Consider the following 24,997-nt stretch of genomic DNA (forward strand, 5'->3'; position numbering starts at 1 on the left):
ATTTAATTAAGTTTGAGTTATTTTATGTTTTTTTTTGTTGTTGTTGTTGTTGTTGTTTTGAGAAGGAGTCTTGCTCTGTCGCCCAGGCTGGAGGGCAGTGGCGTGATCTCAGCTCACTGCAATCTCCACCTCCCGGCTTTAAGCAATTCTTTAAACCTCCCGAGTAGCTGGGAATACGGGCACCCACCAACATGCCCCGTTGATTTTTGCATTTTTAGTAGAGACGGGGCTTTACCATTATTGGCCAGGCTGGTCTTGAACTCCTGAGCTTGTGATCCGCCCGCCTCGGACTCCCAAAGTGCTGGTATTACAGACTTGAGCCACTGCATCTGGCCTATTATATGTATTTTTATGTATCACTTTTTAATTTATCTGGGTCCAACATTGAGTCAGTCATGCCAGTGTTACCTTTTGAAACATGAACACTGCCCGCACCTGACTGGCATGTAACTGATATTTTCTTTCACAATTTTCTGCTACTTTTGCTAAAAATAATAATTTCCATGTCTTGCTTTTAGGCCTGAGATTTTTATAGCATATGTGGGAATATATGATTGTTTCTCTAGATGTGTAGAGGAAGATAGTCTTGAATGCAATGTGAGATTAAAGGATCCCATTTAAGATTTTTGTAATATGCTTCAAAGACCTGTGGGCTGCAAAGTTACCACTTTACTTGTGAGAACACATGCTCCGTGAAGCATGTTATGAGACAATTTTCAATTATTATTTTGTTTTTGTTACTCTATAGAAACCTCAAATGAAGATTTAGTTGTGCTCAAGCATCCAGATTGTCTTTTCTTAATTTTTTTTCTTTTCCCAAGATGGAGTCTTGCTCTGTCACCGAGGATGCAAGTGCAGTGGCATGGTCTTGACGCACTGCAACCTCTGTCTCCTGGGTTCAGGCAATTCTCCTGCCTGAGCCTCCCAGGTAGTTTGGATTACAGGCACCTGCCACCATGGCCGGCTAAGTTTTGTATTTTTAGTAGAGATGGAGTTTCACCATGTTGGCCAGGCTGGTCTCGAACTCCTGACCTTGTGATCTGCCAGCCTCTGCCTTCCAAAGTGCTGGGATTACAGGTGTGAGCCACTGTGCCCAGCATGTCTTTTCTTTTCAAAACCACCCTTGGTAATTAAATGTTAAATGTGTACTAGTGGATATTACTTTGCTGAATATTGCCTATGAATATTATTTATTTTCACCTTTCAGACATAATCTTATGAATTCAACACATGAAGATTTACAACTTGATAAACCAGCTTCAGGAGGTAGGTGGCACACCCCAATAAGTCACTTGTGCATCCAGAAGGGAGGGAACGTGTTTCAAATATGAGTAAAGGCAGGGAGGTGTCAAGTATGCTCACATGTTCACATACCTCACCTATTCTGTGTGGAGTGAGGAGTGCCATGTGGGCATTACAGGATTGCATAGATAGACTTGGGTGGCCAAGTGGAGGAAGGCCTTAGATCCTACAAAAGCAGTGGCAGTCATTAAATGGTCTCATAGCACTTCTCTCTTAAAATAATGTGGATCTGTCCTTTAGAAAGATTATTCTGGGTTGATTTTGAAGAATAACACAGTGGGTAGTTTGAGTGTAGGGGGTAGGAACAGAAGGCCTTTCTCTACTCATGGAAGGAATGTTGAAGTGGGCAGAGTCTTGTTTACTGATTGGGGTTGTGTATCTGTGTATATTTGTTGGGGCTCAGTTATAAGGGAGAAGAAAGGTTTAAGATGATGCAAGCTGCTTCTGGCTGTGCTGTGGGACAGTTCAGCCAAGATTCAGAAACAGAATTGAGCTGGTTTGGGGGAAAAGTGACTTTTGCATATTTATCTTATAAAAAAGATGACTTTGGAGATATCCAGGTGGTCTCACCTGAATGTCTGAAAATTGCTATTTTCAAAATTCAAGTCACCAGAATGAGTTTTTTCACTATAAAATGAAGGCAGAGTGGACCATTTAAAAATTTGGCTGGGCATAGTGACTCATGCTTGTAATCCCAGCACTTTGGGAGGCTGAGGCAGGTAGATCACCTGAGGTCAGGAGTTCGAGACCAGCCTGGCCAACATGGCAAAACCCTGTGTCAACTAAAAATACAAAAGTTAGCTGGGTGTGGTGGGGCACACTTGTGGTCCCAGCTACTCGGGAGGCTGAGGCAGGAGAATTGCTTGAACCTGGGAGACAGAGGTTGCAGGGAGTTGAGATCATGCCATTGCACTCCAGCCTGGGTGACAGAATGAGACTCCGCCTCAATAATAATAATAATAATTAGTGCACAGCTGTGTGAGAAAGGCCTATAAATTTCTTCTAAATGCTTTATTATAATACTAATATCAACTATGTTTTTACAGATCAGAACTTCTTACAATACAACTGATGTTACTCAGCCTAGAACAAATACAACAGGTAACATAGTTGTGAAATCCTTTTTAAAAGCACAGATTAATCTTTAAGCTTTTAAAAATTAATCTTTTAATTTGATGGAACTGCTCCTTCCTTCACCTCCCCGAAAAATGTTTTGCTGAAGCTCAATACAGGCAATCCTTGATTTATCGATATGAACATATGCAGTGTAGGGATCACTCAAGCTTTTTTTTTTTTCTTTCTTTCTCTTTTTGATACAGAGTCTCACTCTGTCATCCAGGCTAGAGTGCAGTGGTGCAATCTTGGTTAACTGCCACCAGCCTTAAGCAATTCTCCTGCCTCGGCCTCAGCTTTCTGAGTAGCTGGGATTACAGGCGTGCGCCACCATGCCTGGCCAAATTTTGTATTTTGTGTAGAGACAAGGTTTCACCATTTTGGCCAGGCTGGTCTCAAACTCCTTCGCTCAGGTGATCCTTCTGCCCGAGCCTCCCAAAGTGTTGGATTACAGGTGTGAGTCACCACACCCGGCATTAATGTACTCTGAGGATGCTGACTTCCAGATAGCCATTTTTGGGTCAAGGAAAGTTCAAGTCTCCTGAGTATAGTAGCCATACATCCTAGAGAGCTTCCTTTTGGTTTAGTTACAAAATGTATTTTAGCTTAGTTTTCTTACATTCGGTCAGCAAAATAAGAAAGAGCAGAAGGCTGGGCACGGAGGCTCACGCCTGTAATCCCAGCACTTTGGGTGGCTAAGGCAGGCAGATCACCTGAGGTCAGGAGTTTGAGACCAGCCTGGCCAATACGGTGAAACCCCATCTCTACTAAAAATACAAAAATCAGCCGGGTGTGATGGTGTGTACCTGTAATCCCAACTACTTGGGAGGCTGAGGCATGAGAATTGCTTGAACCCAGGAGGCGGAGGTTGCAGTGAGCCGAGATTGCACCACTACACTCTAGCCTGGGGGATAGAGCAAGACTGTGTCTCCAAAAAAAAAAAAAAGGCAGAAAAGTTTAGGGACACCCAATAAAACTAGAATTGGAAACTGGGAATTACTCTGTTTGTAGATGATTTCTTTTCAAGATGGGCTAGTGGAGTTTTTGAGCAGCAGCTACATTCTCCTTTCACATCTTCAGGTTTCATAAGGTTACCTTTAACCCTCTGAGTGATCAGATCTGCCTCACAGTCACTCACGAGAGCCCTTGATCTCGACAAAATGGACATTGAGTAGCTGAGTTCAAATAACTGAGGTGGCAAGAGGGGATCTCCTTCTTGGTTCTTATATATTTTTTTTAAATGAAAGAGCTAGAGAAGCAATCTCAAGGTCAAGATAACTCACCCTGATGTTCTCACTTTTCAGGGATTGTGCTGCATTCTGACTTAGGTTCTGCCATCGAACACAGAATGCCCTGAGCCTTAGAGGCAGAGGCAGCTCTTCAGCCTATGGGGTAAGTAACCAGGGAATGGAATTCTCACCAATTCTTATTTTCTATGCTAAAAGTTTTACTTTACGATTTGGGCCTGCTTCTTTTTTTTTTTTTTTTTTTGAAATGGAGTTTCACTCTTGTTGCCCAGGCTGGAGTGCAGTGGCACTGTCTTGGCTCACTGCAACCTCCGCCTACCGGGTTCAAATGATTCTCCTGATTCAGCTTCCCAAATAGCTGAGATTATAGGCATGCACCACCACATCTGGCTAATTTTTTAAAATTTTTAGTAGAGATGGGGTTTCACTATGTTGGACAAGCTGGTCTTTAACTCCTGACCTTGGGTGAGCCACCTGCCTTGGTCTCCCAAAGTGCTGGGATTACAGGTGTGAGCCACTGGGCCTGGGCCTGCTTCTTTCTTTCTCTCTCTCTCCTTTTTTTTTTTTTTTCAGTAGCAGTTTAAAATTGGTGCCTCATTTAGACACAAGCAAAAGGATATTAGCTCAGCTTTGGAAATAGGTGTGAGCCCACATATGATTTTCCTAGTTTTTCCTCTTCCTTCACTTTTTGCTCTCTTGGTAGTATGTTAATTCTATTCTCTCTCTGAATCTTTTTTCTTCATTTCTTTGGCAGATATTTTTACTTGTCTCGGAAGAGTAGGAGAAGAACTTCTTTTAGGACTCTTTGAAAGGTTACAATATGGATGACAATCTTGGCTAATGGTAACCAGATCTAGGGAGCTGGGATCAGCGTGAGCTGGAATCAGTTCAAATTAGCAAAGCAGTGGCGCTCAGTGGCAGGAATACAAGTGTCTGCAAAGTGTTAAACACATCTTGAAAGGGATAGTGACATCATTCTCAGAATCTGTTGGGAATATACATAGCCTGTAGACCCATTCGTCTTTGACCCTGTAAAGATATTTTAAAGAGTAATACCCCGAGTGGTTTTCTGTCCAGTTTGCCTGCTCATTTATCTTCGAGGACATGCCTTGTGGAGCTCTGCAGGCCCCAGGGGTGTGTGGATTCTACATTTGAAAGTGCTGATGCTGAGAGACTGGGTCTTGGCGGACCCCAAGGAGTCTGCTTTTCCTCTACTTATTGTCCCTACTTTTCCTGGCAGCTGGCATTGCTGTTTAAATGGGTTGTTCTTTGCTGTTTAAGTTGTTTGGTAGTGGCGTGTCAGGATGTGGGTTTTCTGAATACTTTCCCAGCTGGTTATTTGAGTGGTGGTTAGGGAGGAGCTGTCTTGGGGCTGTTCTGGAGCTGTTAAGGTCGGGTGTCTGTCTGGATACTCACAGCTTATCTGTTGAGGAGAATGCTGTTCTCATTGTGCTGCCTTTGGTGGTGCTGTGTGTGGCTCTTTAGATGTGGGTGGAGATGAGTTGGATGAGTTACTGAGATCTTTTTTAGGTGCTTTTGATAAAGTAGTCTGCACTACAGGATTCATTGTGACTTTTTCCCTTAACCTGCACATACTTCTCTGCCTGTCCTTGCTGTCTTTCTCATGCCTTTGATTTTCCCATCTCCTGTTGGTTGAATTTACATAAAAGCTCTGCTGTAGTTTAAATGTGTCCTCCAAAGTTTATGTGCTGGAAACTCAATCTTCAACAGTTGGGATGTGGGGCCTAATAAGAGAGCCCTCATGAATGAATTAATGTTATTTTGGTAATAGATTAGTAATCACAAGAGTGGGCTTATTGTAAAAGAGAGTTCAGCCCCTGTTGCCCTCTTGCTTTCTCGCACTCTCTTGTCCTTCTGCCTTCTGCCATGGGATGATCTTCTGTCATGGAATGATATTCCCTCATATTCAGAAAAGGGAGTCTCCCATTAGGAGTAAAGTCATGAGAATAAATGGGCATTTTCATAATTGTGGTGTTTTCTTTATAGCAGTGGTTCTCAAAGGTAGTTCCTCGCAGTATCACCTGGAAACTTGTTATATTCAAATTCTCAGGCCCTATCCCAGGCCAACTGAATCAGAAACTCTGGGGTGGGACCCAGTACTCTGTGTTTTAACTAGTCTTCCAAGTGATATTGATGTGCATTCAAGTCTGAGAACTACTGCTTGTCAAGTTAGTTGTTTGCTAATTTTTTACTCCCACCTTCACTGGACCCTGGAGAGTGTGTAAGGGACAAAAGTGAGAGAACACTTTCTCTGCAGGTACTTTGTCAGTCTTCTGTTGAATCATTTGAGAAACCTAGAAAACATCTGTTGAGCACCTTCTCAGTTCCTGGCACTGTGCTAAGTGGCTAAGAGCATGGGGTGGACATGTAAGCAGGTAATTGTAATAGGACATGAGTATTATAATGGCTACAGGTATTTTATATATATATATGTATATGTGTATATATATGTATATGTATATATATACATATATATGTGTATATATATTTTTTTATAAAAAGCTACAGGAACTGGAGAGAAAATTATCCTGTCAGTGGGGAAGATGGAGTCAGATGTCACTTGATCCTTGAACAGGGTAGGATTCGAAGGTGAACAGACAGAAGGGTATTCTAAGTGGGTTCATACATAGGATGACCATGCAATTTATTATCCAAAGGAGGTCACTTTTGAGAATCAAAGTGGGTGCTTTTAGGCCAGGACTGTTGCTTGCTAACTGGGGTGTATGATTGCCCTATTTGTAAAGAACGAGTGATGCTGTGAAGCCATAGTTCAATGTAAATTTGTGGAAAACTCATTTCTTCTAATTATTTGTAGAGTTTTCAACAATTCTTATTAGATGGCATATTTTTTTCCCCAGGGCTGCTGTAAAATATTACAGGCATGCTTTGAAGATATTACAGGTTTGGTTCCACACTACTGCAGTAAAGTGAGTCACACACATTTTTGTGTTACCCAGTGGATATAAAAGTTGTATTTTGGGCCAGGCTCCCTCTGCATCTCTGTGTTTCAGTTGGGGTAGGGTAATTTTCTGTTCAGTTTGAAGAGCTCCCCCTGGTATTTCTTCCCATGGATGTCTTCCCATAACAATGTTTTTTTCTCATCTGAAAATGTCTATTTTGCCATCTTTTTTTTTTTTTTTTTTTTTTGAGATAGAGTCTCCCACGGTTGCCTGGGCTGGTACGCAGTGGTGCAATCTCGGCTTGCTGCAACCTCCACCTCCTGGGTTCAAGCGATTCTCCTGCCTTAGCCTCCCGAGTAGCTGGGACTACAGGTGCGTGCCACCACGCCCATCTAACTTTTGTCTTTTTAGTAGTGTTGGGGTTTCACTTTGTTGTCCAGGTTGGTCTTGAACTCCTGACCTCATTTCCACTCGCTTCTGCCTCCCAAAGTGCTGGGATTGCAGGCGTGAGCCACTGCGCTGGCTATGTTTTTTTTTGTTTGTTTGTTTTTGAGATGGAGTCTCACTCTGTCTCCCAGGCTGGAGTGCAGTGCCATGATCTCAGCTCACTGCAACCTCCGCCTCCTGGGTTCAAGTGATTCTCCTGCCTCAGCCTCCCATGTAGCTGGGATTACATGCGCACGCCACCATGCCCGGCTAATTTTTTGTATTTTTAGTAGAGACAGGGTTTCACCATGTTAGCCAGGGATGGTCTCAATCTCCTGACCTCGTGATCTGTTCACCTGGGGCTCCCAAAGTGATGGAATTACAGGCGGGAGCCACTGTGCCAGACCTTTGCCATCAGTTTTTAAAGGAAACAGCTACTTAGCACTGGATGCTAGGTGAGCAGGTTTTTTCTTTCAGCTTTTTTTTTTTTTTTTTTTTAAAGCCATCATACTTTAGAATCTTTCAGCACTGTCAAGTTATCTTCTGGCTTTTATTATTTATGTTGAGAATTTAGACTGGGCGTGGTGGCTTACACCTGTAATCCCAGCAGTTTGGAAGGCTGTGGTGGGTGGATCACATGAACCCAGGAGTTGGAGACCAGACTGACCAACAGAGTGAGGCCCTGTAGCAACATGTGGTAGCCCTTTTTCAGTACATTGGCCTGATCCAGGTCAGTTGGATGTCATTTACATATGTGTCTTATATTTTAGATACAAGAGACTTCTTAAAAGCTTAGAGCATAACACAAATATTTATTTGATTGCACCATCTAACAAATCTAAATAAATACATTTCATGTCTAGGCATTGCGTTTTCTATTTCTCTAAACCAGCGTGCGCATGTGTGTGTACGTGTGTATCACTTTACCTAGCCACAGCAAGTGATTATGGATGAAATGGCTGCAGCAAAGCTAAAACTATGATATGCCTTTGAGAAAAAAATATTGAGCTGAGGCCGCCGCTATCTTCTTCCTGCCCTTGCCTTGGTGGGCGGCGGTTTCCCACGCCGTGGCTGGCTTGGCAGGCTGGGGCACCGCGCCGGGCTCCATGCAGCCGGGCTCCATGCAGCCGGGCTCCATGCAGCCGGGCTCCATGCAGCCGGGCTCCATGCAGCCGGGCTCCATGCAGCCGGGCTCCATGCAGCCGGGCTCCATGCAGCCGGGCTGCGCGGCTGCGCAGAGCAGGTGCCTCTGGGGCTCTGGTCGGGGGCCTGGCAGGAGCGGGCCGGGGATGGCCGCGGTAGGCGGCGGGTCCGCCGTGGAGCCCCGGGGAGGCGGCCGCCACGATTGCTTCCCGCAGTCTGCGAGGTGTCTGGCCGCCGGCTCAGGGCCCCTTTTGCAGACTCGGTGCCTGGCATGCGCCGGTGCCGCCTGCTGGGTCTTGGCACCACTGGCGCAGCCACGGCGGCGGGGGCCTGGCTCCAGATCCCCGACCCCTGCGAGCGCCGGCCCTGCGTGCCTGCTATGTTGATGCCATCTCTTTTGCATATTTGTGCTTGCCTGTCACACTCCCTGGCCTCTGAGTGTCCTTTGGCAGTTTCCAAAGCATTTGGGCAAGAAGGAGGTTGGGGAGCTTCACAACAGGTGGGGGCACGCAGGGGAGGGTCCGCGGCCGGACCAGCAGAGTGCTTCAAGGGCTGCCGCGCTGACGGACTTTCCACACTGTCTTTCGGAACTGGGGTTAGGGGACAGCCCTTGGCCACCACTGTGCCCTTACTCTGTCGCTTTACTTGGGGCTGGACCTCCCCTTTCCAGCTCTGGCGTGTGACCCTGCACTGAGCGTGGTGTTGAGACCACCAGCAGCTGGGGCCGTGGGAGGAAGGGTGCCCCAGGCTTGGGGAAGGTGGGGACCTTTTCCCCGCTCCCCAAGTGATTGTTGCGTGCTCTGGTGAGGGGACAGTGTTACCTCGATTTCCCATGTGCCAGCTTCGGGACTCAGCTGTGCTTTTGTGTCTCTTTGATTAGCAAAAGCAAAATGAATTCCTCCCTGAACACTAAGCTTCCTGGATACTTCCCTAGACCTAAACCTGAGAACCGCATATAAACAGGCCTTGAGGGTTCTGTTGTCAGTAGCGGGTTACCTGATTGCGGGTTACCTGATTGCAAACTGAGCAAGTTTAAAACGGAGTGGGCTGCTTTGGGCTGCACAGCCGCCTGGCATTCGGACAGCTGAGCAGGAGGTAGAGGTGAGAGACCAAGATGGACTAAAAATGCCCTAGCTGCTGGGAGCTCATCTCGGCCCAGCCTCTTTGAAAGGAGGAACATTCGGTGCAGCCATTGGAACCTTATCCTTTATAAAATGGGACAGCTCACAGGATTACATTTCTAAGCCAATCCTATGACCATCCTCCATGAAATTCTCTATTTTGGTTACATGTGGTCAAACTGAGCCTCACTGAAACAATTGAAAACAAATACTCTCGACAAATCTTAAAAATCGTTTTGAAAATCAAAAGGTATAGAAAATGTTGTGGCTTCTTTCTAAGCTTTCTTCAGCCCAAATTCTGTTATTCTCTGATCTTTTATGGTGTAAAATCATACCCATTCCATTATATGTAGATTGTCAAGAAGGAAGTAGGCTTTTATTGCTATGTTTATGTCGGTTTCCATTTACTGTCTCACCACATTTATTGGGTTGTTGCCTTTGCCTTTGACTCAACAGGAGCTGGAAGGGAAAGAATCCCAAATTCTGTTTCTTAAGGCAGCCAGTTGTCAGAATGGACTTTCCTCATTTTCTATTGTGAGGCCTGGAGAAAGACATTCAGTTCCAAAGGCTGTGCCTATCCTTTTAAATAAAAGAGAGAGGGCCCGGCACGGTGGCTCATGCCTGTAGTCTCAGCACTTTAGGAGGCCGAAGCGGGCAAATCACGAGGTCAGGACTTCGAGACCAGCCTGGCCAACATAGTGAAACCCCGTCTCTACTAAAAATACAAAAAATTAGCCAGGCGTAATGGCGGGCGCCTGTATTCCCAGCTGCTCGGGAGGCTGAGGCAGGAGAATTGCTTGAACCCGGGGAGGCGGAGGTTGCAGTGAACCGAGATCACGTCACTGGACTCCAGCCCGGGTGACAGAGTGAGACTTCGTCTCAAAAAAAAAAAAAAGAGAAGAAGAAGCAGCCGTGCCAAGGATAGGTACTGACCGAAGCAGGAGGAACAAATTGGAAATGTGGGAATGCGAATGTGGGCAAGTTGAGGGACTTGTAGCTTCTCTTCGGTTGAATCTTTTTGCTGAAGCTGCTTTATTGTATCTGACATGTGAAACTGCACAATTTCAAACAAACCCATATTGAAGTCAACATACAAAAAAGCATTTAAAAAACAGCCGTTAGTGGCCGGGCGAGATGGCTCACGCCTGTAATCCCAGCACTTTGGGAGGCCGAGGCGGGCGGATCACGAGGTCAGGAGATCGAGACCATCCTGGCTAACATGGTGAAACCCCGTCTCTACTAAAAATACAAAAAATTAGCCGGGCATGGTGGCGGGTGCCTATAGTCCCAGCTACTCGGAAGGCTGAGTCAGGAGAATGGCGTGAACCCGGGAAGCGGAGGTTGTAGTGAGCTGAAACCACGCCACTGCACTCCAACCTGGGCGACAGAGTGAGACTCCATCTCAAAAAAAAAACCATTAGTAAAAATAATTTTTTCAGTTAACGCTATTTTTCCCTTGTATAGGTGTTGATAATCAGATAATCAAATAGCTTATTGCATATGGAAAGTTGTTTTCTTTGAGTTAATTCAACCTATTGCAACTTAGAATCCAGGAAAATATTATTTTCAAATATGTATTTGGAATCTTCAAAATATTAGATTACAAATTACCTTAAAATAAGAAATATTTATGCAGCATAGAAAAGTCAGCAGTTCTCTGAGGAAGGTAAATAGCAGTTAAAATATCATAATGCACTTTATATCAGTTGTAAAAAGAAAGATCCAGGCTTAGATTTATGGTATTACCATTAGAAAAACAATATGAGTATTTAAGAAACATAGCAACCCTAGCCATTAAGTAGGCATCAAATAACATTCTGAATTAAGTTATAAGATAAAACCAAGATTTGGATGACAATGACAATATTGTCCATCATTGTTATCCAATTCCTGGTTTTATCTTATAACTGGTTTTAGGGGCCATTCTAGTGAATTGTCCCTAAAAGATGTTTGAAAGTAGTTCCATGCACTTTTCCTGAATCAATTTAAATAATTGATTTCACAAACAATAAGATGGTATGCTGTAGCATGTCATTGCACTAGAAAGAAAAAAAAAAAACTCCACTAGTGGGGAATAATTTCAATAGAGGAAAGTAATGAATGTTGGATGTGAGTTCAGAAACCAGAGGTTGATAAAGTCTTATGATTGCTATATGCACTGTGGGTCTACTGTATTTGGAAAATTGCAAAACAAAATATTTTTTGAAGAACAAAAATCTGGTGAGTAGCATACACAGATTTCAAAAATAAATTGCATAACTTCATATTTCAGTAATTAAAGATTTAACAATTGTGATTTTGTGGCTAAACAAAATATACTGAACACATTATGTATAAACCATGGATTCAAAGCTCCAGAAAATTATCTTAATGAGGCGTATAAACTCTTTTTGTTTAATGTCCACACCAAATCATTATGGTCTGCCATTTCATGAAATAACAAGAGTTTTAAAATAAGTGATGTTTTTTAGTTTGCGTATCTATATTCTTTCCTACCAGGTATAGCACAGTGTAGTACAAGGGCCTACAGTTATAAGCCTTGGGAAAGATACTGTTTTGGCCACATATTTCAGCTATGTGACCCTGGAAAGAGGGTCTCAGAGGGACACTGTGGCCCTCAGTGTCTTTTCATTGGTAAATGGGGGCAACATCGCTTTTATAATGACAGCTGAAAAAAATACAATTTGCCTTTTATTCTCCCTTCCTTTCATTTAGGCTGTAGTTTTCACTTTTTAACTACAAAGCAATTTATCTCTTGATAACACTTCTAGTGTATTGTCCCTAAAATATTTTTGAAAGTAGTTCTATACACTTTTCCTGAGTAATGAAAACATCACGTATTTGCTAACTTGAAAGAATCCCGAGTCAGGAGATGGCCTGGATTCTCTTTGACCCTTCAACTGAAGTCTTTGACCAAAGGAGCACGGGTGACCCCTCTCTCCTTCATTTTCTGACCTGTAGAGTATTGGACTCAATGACCGATCCTCTCTTCTAGCTCCAAAATACTGGGCTAAACTCCATGGAACTCCCTTCTGAGTTAAAAATAGTAGACAGGCCTGCACTATCAACATTTGTAGAAAATTACGAAATGCTTAGAGTCACTTTGTAATTTAGTCTAAGGTTTGAATGCATAAGAGTTCAAATGCAATAATTGTGTTGGTAACACAACAAAGACATGTATGTTTTTATGTACCTTTATGTTCTATGCATTAGTCCTTCATTCCTTGGCATGAGGAGAAGTGATGGTTTCTCAGTGACCTTCCAGAACTCTAAGGCTGTGTTTCTCACACCAGGCCTCAGGGTTTCTACATTTTGGACAAATTTCCAATATTGTACCCATGCACACCTGAGTCTAAGAACTCTGCTGTAAGGTGACATTAAACAGCACCTGAAGTTATATTTGAGATGATTACTCAGTAATCACTGTACAGTTGATTTTCGTAGTAGGGATTCAAACACTGAATAGGGCACAGTTTTAATTAAATCTGTATTTCTCAGTTGAAACTTTATTTTAGCAGTACATGACTTCTATTTCATGAATCATAAATGTCATGTGTCTTCACAAACTGTAGTTCTGAATTTAATTTATTCACCATTTTGTCGTCAAAAAGAAGAGTTGATGTTTTTGAAAGATCTAAACAGCTCTGCATCTGATGTTCTAAAGAAATAAAATATACCACTGAATGCCCCCCCCCCAAAAAAAAAAAAACCGAGCTGAGTGCATTGGCTCATGCCTGTAATCCCAGCACTTTGGGTGGCCAAGGTGGGAGGATTGCTTAAGGCCAGGAGTTCAAGATCAGCCTGGGCAATATAGCGAGATCCTGTCTCTACAAAAAAGAACAACAAAAAAATTTAGCCAGGGATGCTGGTGCACACCTGTAGTCCCAGCTACTTGGGAAGCTGAAGTGGGGAGGATCACTTGAGCCTGGGTGGTCATGGCTACAGTGAGCTGTGATCATGCCACTGCATTCTAGCCTGGATTATAGAGCAAGACCCTATGTCAAAAAAAAAAAAAAAAAAAAAAGGAAAAAAAAAAGTAAAGAAATGCCTTTAACAGAGACCACCTCAGGTATTGCAGGTTGCTGTTACTTTAGTGGAGTTAAGAGAAATAATTTTTGGTCAGTGACTTATTGAATAAATTGACCATTTGCGCTGCTTCCCTGGGTGAGGGCATAGAGAATGGTACAAAGTAGGCTACGGTAGCCAGATAATCCTGTATGTAATTTTGAGCTATTAGTGTGGAGAATGGCATGCTCAGTTTAGAGTTATAATTTTGCTTAATCAAGGAGGGCGTGATCTATTACAATAGAAGACTGTTGTCTAGAACTCATTCCTTAAGAATGCTCCCCTGCTCGCTCTGCTCATTCCGGCAGCAGTGAACTCCACATTATATTCCAGGGAGTTGATTATCATTTGGAATTATTTGTCTAGGCTAATGGTTAGATACTTGTTTTGTTATATTTAACATTAAAACTCTGACATTGATTCTGTGTGACATTCACATTCATTTTGGAAGCATTATATTTAATCATATGAAAGTTGGTGAAACTTGGATTACAGATTGCAAATGCTAATAAGTCCTTTGTTAGAATTATGGTGTCTTCATACTATCAAGTTGAGGACTGAAAAATATATAAGAAGAGTACCTATAAATCGAAAGAAAATAGTAATGACATAGAAAACTGAGCAAAGACAGTTAATTTATTCAAAGAAATTATACTAGTGCCAATAAATATCTGTAAAGGTGGCTAACCTTAGGGAAAAGCACGTTAAATGATTTTTTTTTGTTTGCCTGTCAGATTGACAAAAATTAAAGTTCGACAATGCTATGCTTATGAGGTTATGGGAGACCAGATTCTCTCATACACTGTAGGTGGGAATGTAAAGAGTATAGCCTTTTTGTCAGACCAGTTTGGTATATGTCAGAATTTTAAATGCACATACCCTTTGGCATTCCGTTTCTGTTTGTAGCCAACTGCTCACATTTTGCGGTCTGCTCAAGGTCATGGCCTGCTCATAACCTTGTCCTGCTTGGCTATCAAAGGTTTATAAATTTTGTTAGTACTATTTCTGAATTTAATAAAATACCTCATTGTCCTGTTTACTTCAGATTTTTTTCTAGCCCCTTATTTGCTTTTATGTTTTGGCTACAGATAGCCTATTAAGAACTAGCTAGATGTTTCAGTTTATGTATTTTAAGTTTTGTTTCCTTTTTGACTTCCCTGCAGTTTGTAACCTTAGATAACCCTCACCTCTTTAGAACTTTCATGAATACTTCATTTTAGTTCTTTCTATTTTCTGTTTGTCTCTAAAAACTTTAACTTTTTAAAGATACCTGTAATTAATGTAGGGGGTATCAGATTGCTGACCAGTTATTGCAACACTATTTATTGAAAATTTCCCCTTCCCCTCCTTCTTCTAACATTAAATTACCTTATATATTATATTAGATTCATTTTTGGGTCAGTCTGTCCTGTAGTGGTTTGTTTGACAGGTCTGTTCTTGAGTTTACAGTCTTCTAACTAGTTTGCAAATAAAAATTCAGAAAGTTAATTTAGAAAATCAAAAAATAATTGAGTGTTTATTTTTGCTGACAGAATCATGTTGTTGAATTCCAAAAAGTCTTGTGGGATTTTTATTGCCATTCGTAGTAAACTTACACCTTTTGGAATGTTTGACATGGTTATAACATTTTATTTTCGCTCATTGCATTAAGTATATCTCAGTATTTTTATGTGGATTATAATTTTCTCATTAAAATATTTTCCATGTCTTTACATATTCATGCTATTTTGACTGATACCTCTTTTTATACTTTCTAACTTGTTATTGTTTGTCTGTTACAAGAGTTCCACAGATTTCATGTACCTGTTTAGCTTACTTCACATAAATATGAATTCTTCTATGAAAGCCATTTTAAAGTTAATTTCTCAGCAGTAACAGGGTTTTATTTTCTTTAGGCCTTCCAGATATATAGTCATATTTCTCATATTACACGGTAAGCTCCACAAGGACTGAAATGATTTATTTTTACTTATATTTGTATCCTAAGTGCCTGTCATTCAGTAATCAAACAGTATATAAATATTTGTTGAATGAGTGCAAGGGAACACTATAAGAATATGTACCATATACAGTGACTCTATGACTAAAACATTTTTTTTACTTGTCTGTATATATCTGGTTTTGTAAAATAATGAGTATTCTTTACTTCTTTAACTAGAAAAAGAAAACAAATTTAAGGGAAAAAAATCACCTGTTTTATTAACTGCGGTCAATGGATAGCTTATCATTTTGCTAGAATTGATTGGATATTTGGTGTAAGTCCCAGATGAGTTGCCTGGAGATAGGAGTGACCTCTGAGGGCATGACATTGAACCCAGGAATATGAAGCAGGGCCCGCTCAAGAAGGATAGAGGGAAACTACTCACATCTGCAAAGTGTTTTGGTTTTGCTTTTCTGAGATGAAAGTGGTTTGCATCCAGAGCCTTAAGAAAGAACACTAATAGTTCTGTGAGCTTTGTAAGCAAGCTTTGTACCTCTCTGGCCTTTGTAGGTACCTGGACCTACAATAAATCCTAGCCCTGGGGCACAATTTATAGAATCCTAACTGTCCCAGCAGCAGAGATCATTTTTACTCTGTCTTCCCTGACATAAGTGGGACCAATTGAATTGTGCATTCTTTATGTCCAGGTTGCTCAATCAAGCTCCTGTTTATTGGAGTGCAGTGCTCCAACAGGAGCGGCGTGTGGCCCCTGGGAGCTCCCTCCTGGAAGCAGTGCTGGTGGTGGTTACCTGTCTAGGGACAGGTCTGTCTGCCCGGGAGAGAGAGTTGAGTCTTGTGCAGTCGATCCCCCATGTTTCTTCCTGTGTTTACAGGATATGCTGTCTGTAGCTCTGATGACCAGTCTGGGTGTGCCGACTCTCCTACCTTCTACCATTACAGCTGTCAGCACCACCACATAGCCTTTCAAATGATGGCACTCCCTTTTGGTGGTACCCTTGCTATCTTTTTATACTTAGAAGCAGCAGAATGATCTGAGTGGTGTGTTTAACTGATACACATTGGTCCCATGGTAGGTGTTTATTTTTATTAAAAAACATTCATGTGTGATTTTTAACAAAACTTTAAAATTTGGAATAACTAATAACTTCAAATCCATAGGAAGCCGTAAGGATAATACAGACAGGTGCTGTGTACTCTTCTAGTTTGCTTAATGGTTACATCTTACATAACTGTAATATAATGTCGAAACTAGGAATTTGATATTTGTGCAATGTATGTGTATAGTGTCATGCACATTTTATCTCATACATAGATTCCTGTAGCCACCACCATAGTCAAGATACAGAACTATTCCATTACCCCAAAGACTTCCCTTATGCCCTTTTAGTCACTTCCTGTGTCAGCAGTCCCCAGGGCTGCCCCCAGGTTTTGTAATTCGCTCAAGGCTCTCACAGGACATTCCTTGCTATGGTTTGTTACAGTGAGGGGATACAAAGCAGAATTAATAAAGGGTAGTTGTGCATTGAGCAGATTCTACTGGACACCAGCATTGTGAAGATTTGGAGTCTTCTGTCAGTGGAGTTGCCCAAGATGTGCTTACTTCCCCAGCCGTAAACTCTTGCAACACATGTGAAGTGTTTTCTATTGTGAAAGCTCATATGAGCCTCAGAATCCAGGGTTTTTATTGGAGGCTGGTCACATAGTATATTAGTTTGTTCATTCTCACATAGCTATAAAGAAATACCTGAGACTGAGTAATTTATAAAGAAAGGAGGTTTAACTGGCTTACAGTTCTACAGGTTGTACAGGAAGCATCGCAGTTTCTGCTTCTCAGGAGGCCTCAAGAAGCTTCCAATCATAGTGGAAAGCAAAGGGGGAGCAAAGTGTCTCCCCTGGTGGGAGCAGGAGCAAGAGAGAAGGTACTACACACTTTTAAACAACCAGATCTCACAAGCACAGAACCACAGGGGATGGTGTGAAACCATTCATGAGTAACTGCCCAATCATCAGTTCACCTTTCACAGGCCCCACTTCCAACATTGGGGATTACAATTCAACATGACATTTGGGTGGGTACACAGATTCAGACCATATCACGTAGGCATATAGTCCCTTTGCAACTGACCACTATTACAGCAACTCCAGAAGGAAAGCAGGTGTTTACCATAAATCATACAGTTTGCACAAAATATCTAGACAAGCTGGTACAGTGTGGTTCAGTACCGTAACCATACAAAACACCCTTATCATTTAGGGCATAGGGCTAGTACAAGACCTCAGTTTCTAGGCGCTGACCAAGGGCCAGTCTCAGAAGCCGGCTCGTCTGAGAATGTGCATCATTTGAGCAACTCAGGCTTGCTGAGTTAACTGCTTGTACCATTTTCCTTCCCCTCCTCTCCCTTGCCTTCACCACTCTTAACCTGGAAAAAGCACTAATTTGTCCTCCATATCTGTAGTTTTGTCATTTGGAAAGGTAGTATAAATCCTAGAGTATGTGACCTTTTAAAATGGACTTTTAAAAAAACTCAGCATCTTGCTCTTGAACATCCAGGTTTTTGCGTGTGTTAATAGTTTGTTCTTTTTATTGTTAGATATTCTCTTGTGTGGTCATGCCCCAGTTTGTTTAACCATCCCACAGGTGTTTATTTTCCCTTGTAAAGTTGATTAGCATGTATAATTTTTTTTTTTTTTTTTTGAGGTGGAGTCTCGCTGTGTCACCCAGGCTGGAGTGCAGTGGCGTGACCTTGACTCACCACAACCTCTACTTCCCAGGTTCAAGCGATTCTCCTGCCTCAGCCTCCTAACTGGGACTACAGGCACGTGCCACCATGCCCAGCTAATTTTTGCATTTTTAGTAGAGACGGGGTTTCACTATGTTGGCCAGGCTGGTATCAAACTCCTGCCCTTATGATCTGCCCGCCTCGGCCTCCCAAAGTGCTGGGATCACAGGTGTGAACCACCATGGCTGGCCAGCATGTATAATTTTAACGTAATTGCTAATCACTCACGAGGGGAAGAGATTTTTAAACATTTTTAAATAATAGAGACAGGGTCTTGCTATGTTGCCCAGGCTGGTCTTGAACGCTTGGCTCCAAGCCATCCTCCCACCTTCGCCTCCCAAAGTGCTGGGATTATAGGCGTGAACCATTGCACCTGGCCCTGGGGGAAGGGATTTTTGTATTTGTTATGCATTTAGTGTGTATCATTGCTCTATAGCCATGTTATTCTATAGTCTCTACAATAACCTTACTCATTCAGTTATTCTTTCAACAAAGATTTGAGAACCTGTGATATGCTCGGCTATGTAGAGAAAAAAAATTCTCAAACTGTGTTTTTCCTCTGTTCACGCCACGGCAATCATCAACACAGAAGACTTCCATGACCATATGTGTGGGGATTCTTCCCCTACACACCACACCAGCTGGGTGTCTTCTAGTTCACTTCCTGTACTGGGTGTCTTCTGGTTCACTTCCTGCACTATCTACCAGGAGATAGTGTCAGATTGCACAGGGTGACGATTCAGTCTCCATGACTGCCCCTCCCAACCCCCATCAGTTGCAACTCTGGGCCTCCAGGACTTCTGACCGACAACAGCTTCAAGTTGGGGTTCCCGTGGCTCCCTTTTTAGGTTCGATTAATTTGCTGAGGTGGTTTACAGAACTCAGGGAGATGCTTCTGTTTACCGGTTTATTACAACAGATATTGCAAAGGATCTAGAGGAGGGAGATGCTGGGGGCGAGGAATGGGGGAAGGTGCGAGCTTCCATGCCCTCCCTGGGTGCACACAGTCCAGGGACCTCCACTGTGTTCAGCTATCTGAAAGCTTCCTGGGCTCAGTTCTCTTGGGTTTTTACGGAGGCTTCCTGACATCAGCATTCGTCCCTCAGAGTATAGAGCGGGACCCTCCCTGAGGAGGGTTTAAGACCAATCATCAGAAAGGCACAGGGAGTAGAGTCCTGCCTTGGGGCAGGTGAAAGGAGGGCAGAAGAAAATCAGAGAAGCTGCCCATGAGGCCTAACACACCCAACCTTGTAACAAAAGCCTGGGGCTGGGACTGGTGGCTCACACCTGTAATCCCAGCACTTTGGGAGGCAGAGGTGGGTGGATCACTTGAGGTCAGGAGTTCGAGACCAGCCTGGCCAACATGGTGAAACCCCGTCTCTACTAAAAATACAAAAATAGCTGGGCATGGTGGTAGGTACCTGTAGTACCAGTTACTCAGGAGGCTGAGGCAGGAGAATCTCTTGAACCTGGGAGGCAGAGGTTGCAGTGAGCCGAGATCTTACCATTGCACTCCAGCTTGGGCAACAGAGTGAGACCCTGTCTCAAAAAAAAAAAAAAAAAAAAAAAAAAAACCTGGTATGAGTACTATGGTAGTTACCAGCCAGGAACCATGGGCAAAAATCAATATATATTATAACACCACATTGATACTATTTGAGTCACTAGAAATGTAACAGTGGAGAAGGAAAATAAGGTCTCTGTCCTCAGCAAATTGCATTCTGGCAGTGAGGGAGACAGACCAACAGGTAAATAAGTAAATAAAAAATATTTATTAGAAATAAGACATGGAGGCTGGGTGTAGTGGCACATGTCTGTAATCCCAGCACTTTGGGAGGCCAAGGTGGGTGGATCACTTGAGGCCAGGAATTTGAGATCAGCCTGGTCAATATGGCGAAACCCTGTCTCTACAAAAAATTCAAAACTTAGCCAGGTGTGGTGCCACATGCCGGTAGTCCCAGCTATTCAAGAGGCTGAGGCTAGAGGATCGCTTGAGCCTGGGTAGGTCGCGTGCAGTGAGCCCATGATTGCACCACTGCACTCCAGCCTAGGTGACAGAGTGAGACCCTGTTTCAAAAAAAAAAAAAAAGGAAAAGAGAAAGAAATAGCACACGAAGGCCAGGCATGGTGGCTCACATCTGTGAGAAGTTAAAGAAGTTAAAGACCAGCCTGGGCTACCTTGTGAGACCCTGCCTCTGCCCCTCCCAAAGAATAATAAGAAATAGGACATGGAGAAGCGGCATTTGGCCCAGGACAGGAGAAGGTTGGGTAGGTTGGGGTAGGTAATATTTCACATAGGCTAGGGAAGGCCTCTCACAGTCTGCCGTGAAAGCTTAGATCTAAACAATGAGAAAGAAACCACCACCTGGACAGCAAGGAGCATGGCATTCCTCACATTGGAACAGCATGTGCAAAGGCTCTCCCAACAAAGGGGGAAGTGGAAAGGATAGCAGTTTAAAACAACGTTCATTTATTTTTTATTTTTTTAAAAGACAAGGTCTCTGTTGCCCATGCTGGAGTTCAGTGGTGCAGTCATAGCTCGCTGCAACCTCAAATTCCTAGCCTCAATCAGTCGTCCTACTTCAGCCTTCCTAAGTACTGGGAATACAGGCGTGAGCCATTGCCCCTAGTCCATAGCACTCGTTTATTATCTCAAAGTTCTGTAGATTTGAGGTCCAAGCAGGCTCCGCTGGGTATTCTGCTGAGGACCTCAGGAGGTCAGAATTAAGCACTGGCCAGCCTGAGTTTTTATTTGGAGGTGATAGGGAGAGTCTCCTTCCACACACACTCATGTCGGCAGAATTCATTTTCATGTAGTGAAGGTCTGAGGTCCTCATTTCTTTGCTGGCTGTCAGCCAGAAGTCATTCTCAGCTTCTAGAAGCCACTCAAATTTCTTGGCTTTTAGTCTCCAGTTTCAAAACCATCAGTAGTGCTTTGACTCTCTCTAACTTCACATTCTGTCTCTTCTATTTTTTAAAAAGAGAGCTTTATTGAGGTATAATTCACATACCATACAATTCTCTGTTTAAAGTGCACAATTAAGTGACAACCATTACCGCAGTCAACTTTAGAACATTTTCATTATCTCAAAAAGAAACCCATGCCCTTTCTCTATCCCCTTTATTCCCATCCTCTCCCCTCTTAGTGCTCAGTGACCACCACTCTATTTTCTGTCTCTAGATTTCCCTGGTATGGATGTTCAGATGAATAGAATCATATAATGTGTGGTCTTTTATAACTGGCATCTCTCACTTAGCATGTTTTCAGGGTTCGCCATGTTGTAGCATATATCAGTACTTCATTCCTTTTTATGACCAAGTAATATTCCATTTTATGGATATATGACATTTTGTATATTAATTCATCATCTGATGTACATTTGGGTTGTTTCTGCTCTTGGACTATTACGGATAATGCTGATATAAACATTCATGTACATGTTTCTCTGTGGACAGGTTTTTATTTCTCTTAGTCTGGGAGTGAAATTGCTGGTTTCTATGGTAATATTGTTTAATCATTTGAGAAACTGCCAGACTTCTCCACAATGGCTGTACCATTTTACATTTCTACAAGCAATGTATGAGGGTTCCAGTTTCCCCACATCCTTGCCAACACTTGTTATTTCTGACTTTTTGGTTCTAGTCATCCTACTGGATGTGAAGTGGCATCTCATTGTAGTTTCATTTTGCATTTCCTTGATGACTGATGATGTGGAACATCTTTTCACATACTCATGACTGTTTTCCTATCTTTCTGGAGAAATGTCCATTCAGATCTTTTACCTGCTGAAACAATTGTTACTTACTTTTTATTATTGAGTTATAAGAATTTTTTATATATTCTGGTTACGAGTTCCTTATTACATAAATGACTTGCAAATATTTTCTTTCATTCTGTAGGTTCTATTTTCACTTGATAAGGTCCTCTGAAGCACAAAGATTAAAATTTTGTGAGAGTACAATTTATCTGTCTTTTGTTGCTCCTGCTTTGTCAACTCCAGTCAACAAAACCCTTTGTCAAATTCAGTATGAAAATTTTACCTCTATATTTTTTTCTGGGAGCTTTAGTTTTAGCTTTTACATTTAGGTCTTTGGTTGATTCTGAGTTAATTTTTATACGTGGTATGAAGTAAGCATCTAAAATCTAACATTATTCTTTTGCACGTGGCTATCCAATTTTCCCAGCACTATTTGTTGAAAAGACTCTTTTTTCTCCATTGAATGGTCTTGGTACTTTTGTGGAAAATCAGTTGACCGAAGATGTGTGGGTTTATTTCTGGAACTCAGTTCTATTCTGTTGATTTCTATGACTGTCCTTGTGCCAGTACCACACTGTAGTAATTGCTATGGCCTTGTAGTAACTTGAAATCAGGAAATGTAAGTTTTCTTACATTCTTTTGAAGACTGTTTTGGCCATTTTGGGTCCTTGTTCTCTTCTGCATTTTAGGGTTCATGTGCTTTTCTTGGGCCCATCTAGATAATCTAGGATAATAGATTATCCTAAATTAATTATCCTAAATAATCCTTATTTCCATTATTAGTCAACTTAATTATATCTGCCAAGTCTTTTTTGCAGTGTAAGGTGACATAATCTCAGTTGTAGCACCAGAGAGTGAAGGTCATGGGTGCACAGGTCCTATGAGGCTTAGTTTGGTGAAAAGATAGAGAATGATAGGAGCAGAGAGGCTGGAGAGGGAGATAGGAAAGGGAGTTTCAGAAATATTACATAGTTGCCTAAAGTCACATTTCTAGTATGTGGCAGAGCTGGGGTTTGAGTGCAGATTTGACTGATCTCTGTGATTTCATGGTCTACACCAAATCAGTCTTCTTAGACTCAGAGCTATTGCTGTTGTTTCTGTCTAATACATACTGAGCTTTTAATGTGTGCCAAGTAATCCACAGAGTACTCCTTTATTTTTTTTCTAGCTCTTAAAGAGCATCTGTACAAGTCTTTTGGCATAGATAATAGGCTGTACTGGAACTAGCTTGATAAAAAAAGAAAAAAGCAGTTAGGGGACCAGGGGGTATGACTCAGAATCTGAGGGTGGGCGTGCAGCTAAACCTTAGCCAGCGATTGGAACTGGGAGATTGAAATCACTTGGGACGTACAGGACCTTCTACTTTTCTCTGCTTCTTGGCGTATGTCTATTTCACTCTGTAGACTGTCCTGATACTTGGACCAATTGATGGAAGATGGTCATGTCACACAGCTCCATCATTTAAGAGAACAGCCCCGACTTAGTCCCATTTCCAAAACTCAAGCAAAAGACTCTAACACAGTTTGGGGCAATCAGCTGTGACCCTGAATTGGGGGACCATTCACCTTATACAAACATAGCTTCTGCTAGCTTATCTTTGTGGATTCAGAGGACGGTTTCCTGATACACAGGACGTATTTGCACATGTGCTAGGCAGACTCCCCAAACTATGTTCATTTTAGTAACATCAACTAGTACTGTCATACTTACAGTACAAAATTTTAAAAAACTTAATTGATCTGTGGAAAAAATAGGTATTTCCTTTTGCCCATTTCTCTTGGAAGGGAAGAAAAGGGTCATCAGGATGATAATGGCGAGAAGATTAGCTCAGACTTTCAAAATAATTTGAAACCCAGGACTTGGTATACTAAGTGTAGGCTTACTTGAGCCTAGGAGTTCAAGACCAGCCTGGATAACATGGCAAAACACCGCCTCTACAAAAAAATACAACAATTAGCCAGGCGTGGTGGCTGAGTGGTGGGAGTATTGCTTGAGCTCAGGAAGTGAAGGCTGCAGTGAGCTGTGATCACGCCACTGCACTCCAGCTTGAATGACACACCCTGTGTTCCAAAAAAAAAAAGAAGCTTAGTGATGTCTCTGCCACTTAATATCTTTTTGATGGAATAAGTTATGATTTCTTAATATTAGTATCTTCATCTCTTACAATAGGACGTAGTAGATGGTCTTTACAGTTTCTGCAGCTTAACATTTTAGGACTATTTTTCTTTCTTTTTTTTTTTTTCTATTTCTTATTTTCTTTCTTTCTACCTAAGCCTCATCTACTATTTATAAATGGCTGGTGTCTTAGATCTAAATCCTGACCTTGGGAAGCTTTAACCTTGTAGAGGAAGTAAACAGTAAACTTGAGAGTTCTTTCTAATTAGATTTCCCTCTCCCTGCCAAGTCTCATTAAATAACTCTTACAGATCTGTCCTCTAAGGTAGATTACCACCACCCGTCGTCTTTCCCTTCCCAGTGTGTTACCTCTTACTTATTTATTTATTTTTGAGACAGGGTTTCACTTTGTTGCCCAGGCTGGAGTGCAGTGGTGCTATCTCGGCTTACTGCAGCCTCTGCCTCTGCCTCTGCCTCCCAGGTCCAAGCGATTCTCGTGCCTCAGCCTCCTGAGTACCTGGGATTACAGGCAAGTGCCACCACACCTGGCTACCCGTGTGTTACCTCAAGTCCTCTAATTGTAGTTGTCTCTTGGTCAGTATCCGTTGTCTCCTGTTCTGTACTTCTCCCTAATCCAACCTAGAAATTGCCTCTCAAGTTTTTTGTTTGTTTGTTTGTTTTTGTTTTTTTTGAGACTGCGTCTCCCTCTGTTGCCCAGGCTGGAGTGCAGTGGCGTGATCTTGGCTCACTGCAACCTCCATCTCCCAGGTTCATGCGATTCTCGTATCTCAGCCTCCCGAGTAGCTGGGATTACAGACGTCTGCCACCATGCCCAGCTAATTTTTGTATGTTTAGTAGAGATGGGGTTTTGCCATGTTGGCCAGGCTGGTCTCAAACTCCTGCCCTCAGGTGATCCACCTGCCTCGGCCTCCCAAAGTGCTGGGATTATAGGTGTGAGCCACCGTGCCAGCTGTGGTTTTTTTTTTTTTTTTTAATCATAGAGTAAAATTGATTTGGGAGGAGCATAATGTTCTGCGAATTTTTAAATTTTATTAGATTTATGT

The 24,997-nt window shown here is 42.3% G+C and overlaps 1 protein-coding gene and 1 pseudogene across 5 annotated transcripts in view; both read left to right on the top strand.

The window, feature by feature from the left end:
• Nucleotides 1-24,997, top strand: part of LOC134810458 (uncharacterized) — a 106,410-nt gene that overhangs the window by 7,850 nt on the left and 73,563 nt on the right. For all 5 annotated transcript variants that reach the window (XM_063814563.1, XM_063814568.1, XM_063814562.1 and 2 more), the window contains 3 exons: nt 1,208-1,266; nt 2,349-2,403; nt 3,720-3,807. The gene's annotated coding sequence lies outside the window, so the exon portion shown is untranslated. The remainder of the gene's footprint in view (nt 1-1,207; nt 1,267-2,348; nt 2,404-3,719; nt 3,808-24,997) is intronic.
• Nucleotides 8,221-9,915, top strand: LOC134810491 (uncharacterized; annotated as a pseudogene).

The sequence above is a fragment of the Pan troglodytes genome, chromosome 6 (genome assembly GCF_028858775.2).
Source record: "Pan troglodytes isolate AG18354 chromosome 6, NHGRI_mPanTro3-v2.0_pri, whole genome shotgun sequence".
In the NCBI taxonomy this organism is placed as follows: domain Eukaryota; kingdom Metazoa; phylum Chordata; class Mammalia; order Primates; family Hominidae; genus Pan; species Pan troglodytes.